The 6,036-nt window shown below is 45.8% G+C and overlaps 1 long non-coding RNA gene across 1 annotated transcript; it reads right to left on the bottom strand.

The window, feature by feature from the left end:
• Window positions 1-461: 461 nt before the first annotated feature.
• Window positions 462-5,130, bottom strand: LOC144888446 (uncharacterized). The gene is made up of 2 exons (XR_013621020.1): window positions 4,738-5,130; window positions 462-915 (listed from the first exon to the last, which is right to left on the bottom strand). It is a non-coding gene; the product is annotated as an uncharacterized LOC144888446 (long non-coding RNA).
• Window positions 5,131-6,036: the final 906 nt, after the last annotated feature.

Raw genomic sequence — 6,036 nt, 5'->3', positions numbered from 1 at the left:
GCGACTGTGAAAAATGAAATGATATATCGAATTTAAAATAGATATCGACACATTGCCGTCGGTGTCATGTTGGGCGGTGTATGATACACCATGACGCGATTTTAAAAAATATATCTCTGCATTTTCCCGCGTGTGTGGAATGTTTGTGGAAAATTAAAGATTTCAAATAAACCTATTTAAAGTGTATGCGCACATAACTAATAAAAAAAACGAAGAAATATCTCTCGGTAATTTCCTGAAACATATTTTACTTCCGGCTAATATGTTGAATGAAATAAAAACGAAGAAATATATGTCGGCATCATTGTTGACGTTTTTGTGACGACTATCATCAAACGAAATAGTAATATATCATAACGGAAAAGCAAAAGCGAATGTTTAATATATATCGACACATTGCCGGCGGTGTCATGTTGGGCGGTGTATGATACACCTGTAACGAACTCAAGCAGACTCCATCGTGCCGGAAGCGGAAAGCGCGTTTATTGACGCGGTGATGATTCACTCGTGTCTGACGAATAAGCGCGTCCAATAAACCACAACAACAATGCAAATACAAGTCAGAATAATACGTTACATCCTCCTTTCTTTCAAGGAAGCCACTTTAAAGGAAACCAGCAAAGCAAATAACTCTATAAAGTAAAACTTACAATGAATTAATTAACAAACAGCATCACATTCAGATCACGTGAATCAATTGATTCAAATTTAAAGATCCAGACGTCTGGGAGGGTTAACCGCTCTGCCGCTCCTTGTGATGAACTTGGTATTTCTGGGAGATGCAGTGGCTCGAGGCGATGACACTGATGGGAGACTTTGGGATTCAGATGCTTGCTCACTTGGACTTGGGGACTTGCAGCAGTTCCCCACTGGGGTGTCCTGTTGAGTGGTGGGATCAGGGAAGTCCCTCATGTCCTGGGAAGAGTAAAAGCGAGAGAGTGGCTGACTTCCCACCGGGCCAACATTGGCTGAATGAGGCACTCTGCGGAGATGGAGCCTGTTACGCCGGTACACATTGTTTGGGGTCCTCAGCAAATATGACCGGGGGCTGTTGTGGCGCGCCTCAACTACAGCCGGAATCCAATGCCTGGCCTCCGGGTTTGGCAACATCCTAACACTGTCACCCGGCTGGAGCGGTGGCAAATCTGACATAGATGGCTTGTCATGATAGTATTTTTGTTTCTCCTTCTGTGTGTCAAGGCGTGATCTCACAAGGTGATGGTCATACCGCGCAGGCATGAGAAGAGTGCGGTTGCAAGGCAGTGTGTTTCTGGGGCGTCTTCCCATTAGGAGCTGAGCCGGGGACAAGTTTATTCCTTCAAGTGGAGTGGTGCGGTAGTCTAGCAGGGCTAAGTACTTATCTGCTGACTTCTTCCAGAGCCTTTTCACTGTCTGGATCGCTCTTTCTGCCTCTCCATTGGCACGTTGGTGCTTGGGGGACACAATGTCGTGAGTTATGCCATATTCTTTGCAAAACTGAGAAAATCCCTCTGACGTGTACTGACTTCCGGAATCGCTTCGCAGCTTCTCTGGAATACCATGTCGACAAAACTGCTGCTTGAGAGCTTCGATTACAGAGCGAGCTGTAATGTCCTTGAGGCAATCCACCTCCACAAACTTGGAGTAATAATCGACCGTGAGCAAATACTGCTTTGATTCGAAGTCAAAAACGTCGCTTCCAACTTCGATGAATGGAAGATCAGGCGTGTAAGTCGGCAAGAGAGGCTCCCGTTGCTGAGCGCTTTGATACTCTGCACACTTGCAACAATTCCGTACAGTTTCTTCGATGTCAGAGTTCATTGAGGGCCAATACATGACCTCGCGAGCACGCTGCTTACACTTGTTCACTCCGAGGTGCGATTCATGAATCAAGCTCAGCATTCTGGGTCTGAGGCTTGGCGGGATGACAAGGCGCATGCCTTTGTAGACAACACTGTCTGAGACTGCCAATTGCGTTCTGGAGTCAAAGTACGGACGGACCTGTGCTGGGACTTCCTTTCGGGAGTCAGGCCATCCACTTGCAATGACACCGCAGAGAAGGCTCATTTGACTCAGAGTAGCTTCCTGGATTTCGAGGTATTTCCCACTCGTGATCGCAAGGAACTGGAACATGTTCACAGGCTCAAGGTCTTTCCCAGCTTCTGAGTCGGTGTCCGGTAGAGGTGCACGGGACAATGTGTCGGGGAGCACCATCTCAGAACCACGGCAGTAGTTAACCTCCAAGTCATACCATTGAAGCTTGAGCAACATACGCTGTAAACGCATGGGAGAAGATAGGAGAGGCTTCTTGAAGATTTCCTCAAGGGGTTTATGGTCATTATATACCACTACTGATTTTCCAAAGATATAGTAGTGAAATGCTTCTGTTGCATGGACGATTGAGAGCATTTCCTTCTCAATCATAGCGTAGCGACACTCAGTATCGGTCATACTGCGTGATGTGAATGCTATAGGGTTGCCATTCTGGAGCAAACAGGCTCCTACAGCGTTTTGGCTGGCATCGGCTTGTATTTCAACTGGCTGACTTACAATCGTCGCATAAAGTTCTTAAAACATACTCGAACCATACTATCCATCCTGTCGGTACCGTGACACTCCCTCTCTCTCACAAAAACAAGACCGTTAGAGCCAGTTTTGAGGTCATTGACCTCGATCAGGAGAATGTAATGTCAGGCGCTACCTCGGAAGCCCTAGGCCTCATTGTCAAGCTCGATAAGTTGTCTCTTGTTCAGCCTCTAGTCAATGTGTCTCAGGAAGCAGTAATCTCTGAGTTTCCAGAAGTTGCCAAGACAACTGGAACTCTTCCCGGAACTTATCGGATCAAGCTTGTAGAAGGGTCACAGGGAGTAGTTCACGCTCCTCGCAGACAGCCTGCAGCATTGAGAGAGCAAATAGTTGACAAGCTACAAGAGATGGTCACCGAAGGTCACATCGCGAAGGTAGAACGACCGACTGAGTGGGTGAGTTCCATGGTAGTAGCTCTTCGCAACGGCAAAGTCCGCATCTGTATAGACCCCAAAGACTTAAACAAGTGCACAAAACGTGAGCACTACCCAATGAGAACTGTTCAGGAAGTTTTAGCTCAAATCCCTGGAGCCAAAGTATTTTCTGTGCTTGACGCCCGCAGTGGGTTCATGCAAATTCGCCTTGACGAGCCTTCTTCATTCTTGACCACGTTCAATACACCTGTAGGGAGATACCGCTGGCTGCGTCTCCCTTATGGATTGCGGTGCTCGCCGGAGATATTCCAGCGAATCATGGACCAGATGCTAGAAGGGATAGAATGGGCAACAGCGGTAATGGATGACATTTTAGTTGCTGGTCGTGACATCACCCACCACGACTGTGTACTGAAGCGAGTTATGCAACGAGCTACAAGTTATAACCTGCAACTAAACTTCCGAAAATGCCTCATCCGGCAAACCTCAGTCCCTTATGTAGGCCACCTGCTTACTGCAGAAGGAGTGCTACCAGATCCATTCAAGACGAAGGCAGTTGAGAAAATGCCACGTCCAACAGACAAACAAGGCGTCAAGCGTTTCCTTGGATTCGTTCAGTATTTAGGGAAGTTTATTCCCAACCTAAGTGACACAAGCAAGCCTCTCCGTGATCTCTGCAAGGCGGACGTGGAGTTCTCCTGGCAGTCAGCTCAGGAGCTGTCCTTCAAGAAGCTGAAGCAAGCATGTATTTCGGCCCCGGTCCTTCAGTACTACGATGTAAGTCAGCCAGTTGAAATACAAGCCGATGCCAGCCAAAACGCTGTAGGAGCCTGTTTGCTCCAGAATGGCAACCCTATAGCATTCACATCACGCAGTATGACCGATACTGAGTGTCGCTACGCTATGATTGAGAAGGAAATGCTCTCAATCGTCCATGCAACAGAAGCATTTCACTACTATATCTTTGGAAAATCAGTAGTGATTGATTGATTGATTCACGTGATCTGAATGTGATGCTGTTTGTTAATTAATTCATTGTAAGTTTTAAGAACTTTATGCGACGATTGTAGATCGCCTGCGAGGTGCTGGACTAACTGGTAGTCGTTGAGTGTTAGTGTGTTGCACCTTGCACCCGTGTCAATCCGGAACCGAGTCGGCTGACCCAGCAACGTGACGGTCTGTGCCCACTTGTCATGAGTAGCCATATTGATGCTTGGTTGTAGAGCGGAGATCCTTAAAATTTCAGATTCCTTGACGAGTTCTTGAGGAAGATCTACATGATCTAGACTGGTCTCCTCATCAAGGGACTTTAGGTCGCGCAGTCTCTTCCGACACGCCGCAAACCAGTGACCAGGCTTCTTGCAGTAGGAGCAGCTAGAATTAATTGCTGGACACTTGGCTTGCCTGTGCACTGACTGGCCACATTTGCTGCAGGGACCGTCATTCCGAAACCGATTCTCAGCTTTGAACAGCTCGGTGGCTTGTGTATGCCTATCAGGCTTGCTCTTACAACGTTGAGTCTGGTGCTGAGTTCGTTCGTTTTCAGATCTGAGGGCTGAGATGAGAGCATCTTCATCTCGGACTATTCTCATATGTTTCTGCGAGAGCTCTAGCTGTTGGCCAATTTCTATAGCTTTAGCTAGTGAGAGCTCCTCACCCCTATCGAGTAATTTCTCTTGGACCCTCTTATCATGGCTGCCATCAATGATGCAATCGACGATTATGTCGTCTGGGTCTTGGTAATCGCAATCCATGAGAATTATCCTCAGATCTTTTATGAAATGATCAAAAGACTCACCACTCCGCTGGCGCCTTTGTTTCAGTCGGTGTCTGGCAACTCTTTTGTTCTTTCTGGGCTGCACATAGTTCTGGAATTTGTTCAGCACTTCCTGCGGGTCGTCTTTCTCTCCTTCCTCCCAAGATAGAGTTTGGTAGATTTGACGACCTTGTTCGCCGATCCACGTTCCGAGCCATCCTGCTTGACGAGGCTTCGTAATGTCTGCGAGCGGCCCTGACAAGACAAAACTGACGTGATTTCTGAACCGGCAAAACTCCTGGTAGAGATCCAGACTCTCCCAGTCGATCGAGGGATGATCAAAGTTCGGAGATGCCATATTTATGGAGACGAATGGCGGCTTATGGCGTGAATATCAACGAACTTCTGACACCATGTAACGAACTCAAGCAGACTCCATCGTGCCGGAAGCGGAAAGCGCGTTTATTGACGCGGTGATGATTCACTCGTGTCTGACGAATAAGCGCGTCCAATAAACCACAACAACAATGCAAATACAAGTCAGAATAATACGTTACAACACCATGACGCGATTTTAAAAAATATATCTCTGCATTTTCCCGCGTGTGTGGATTGTTCTCAATTATTGCTGACACCGAGTCTAAAAGTAAAACCATCGATAAAAATGAAATCATATGGTGAGTTAGATTGGAGATAAAGGCGTGAGAGAGACTCAATGGCCTTGAAGTTACAGGCCTTTGAGAATTCATTTCGTTCTATAAACGGCAACTTTCATCGGATTTTCTTCCCGTTTTTTTTCAACCGAGTCTAAAACTATGTTAGCGACTGTGAAAAATGAAATGATTTATCGAATTTGATTTGAAATAAAACTGGGGGAGAGCAAGACACCACGGGCCTACAAAACAGGACTCAAAGCTATGCGAGTTAATAAAATGGTGGATATTTGTTTATAGCCACTCCCAGAATGGGTGGAGCTATGGGTGGAGCTACTCTGCAAACCGAGTAAGCCACACCCCGGACAGACACCCAACAGATAGACAGACAGACAGACAGAATCATCTACGGCTATTATAATATAGATATATATATACATATATATATATATATATATATATATATATATATATATATATATATATATATATATATATATTGTTGCGGATTTGAGAATCCTGTGTTTGTAAATATCACCCTCTGTAAATAAGAGTAATTCTTTGTAAATACCTCCATCAATTTGTGTAAAGATCAAAGGTCGTCCTTTTAGTTAGACCATCGCACACACGTAGAGAACCATAGAACCTCTCCATAGTTATTTCTTTATTATGTGTATTCGTTTAAGGC

This window comes from Myxine glutinosa, chromosome 12 (assembly GCF_964187855.1).
Source record: "Myxine glutinosa chromosome 12, kmMyxGlut1.1, whole genome shotgun sequence".
Taxonomy (NCBI): domain Eukaryota; kingdom Metazoa; phylum Chordata; class Myxini; order Myxiniformes; family Myxinidae; genus Myxine; species Myxine glutinosa.
The sequence above is the reverse complement of the archived record's forward strand: the minus strand, read 5'-3'. Positions and strand labels throughout refer to the sequence as shown.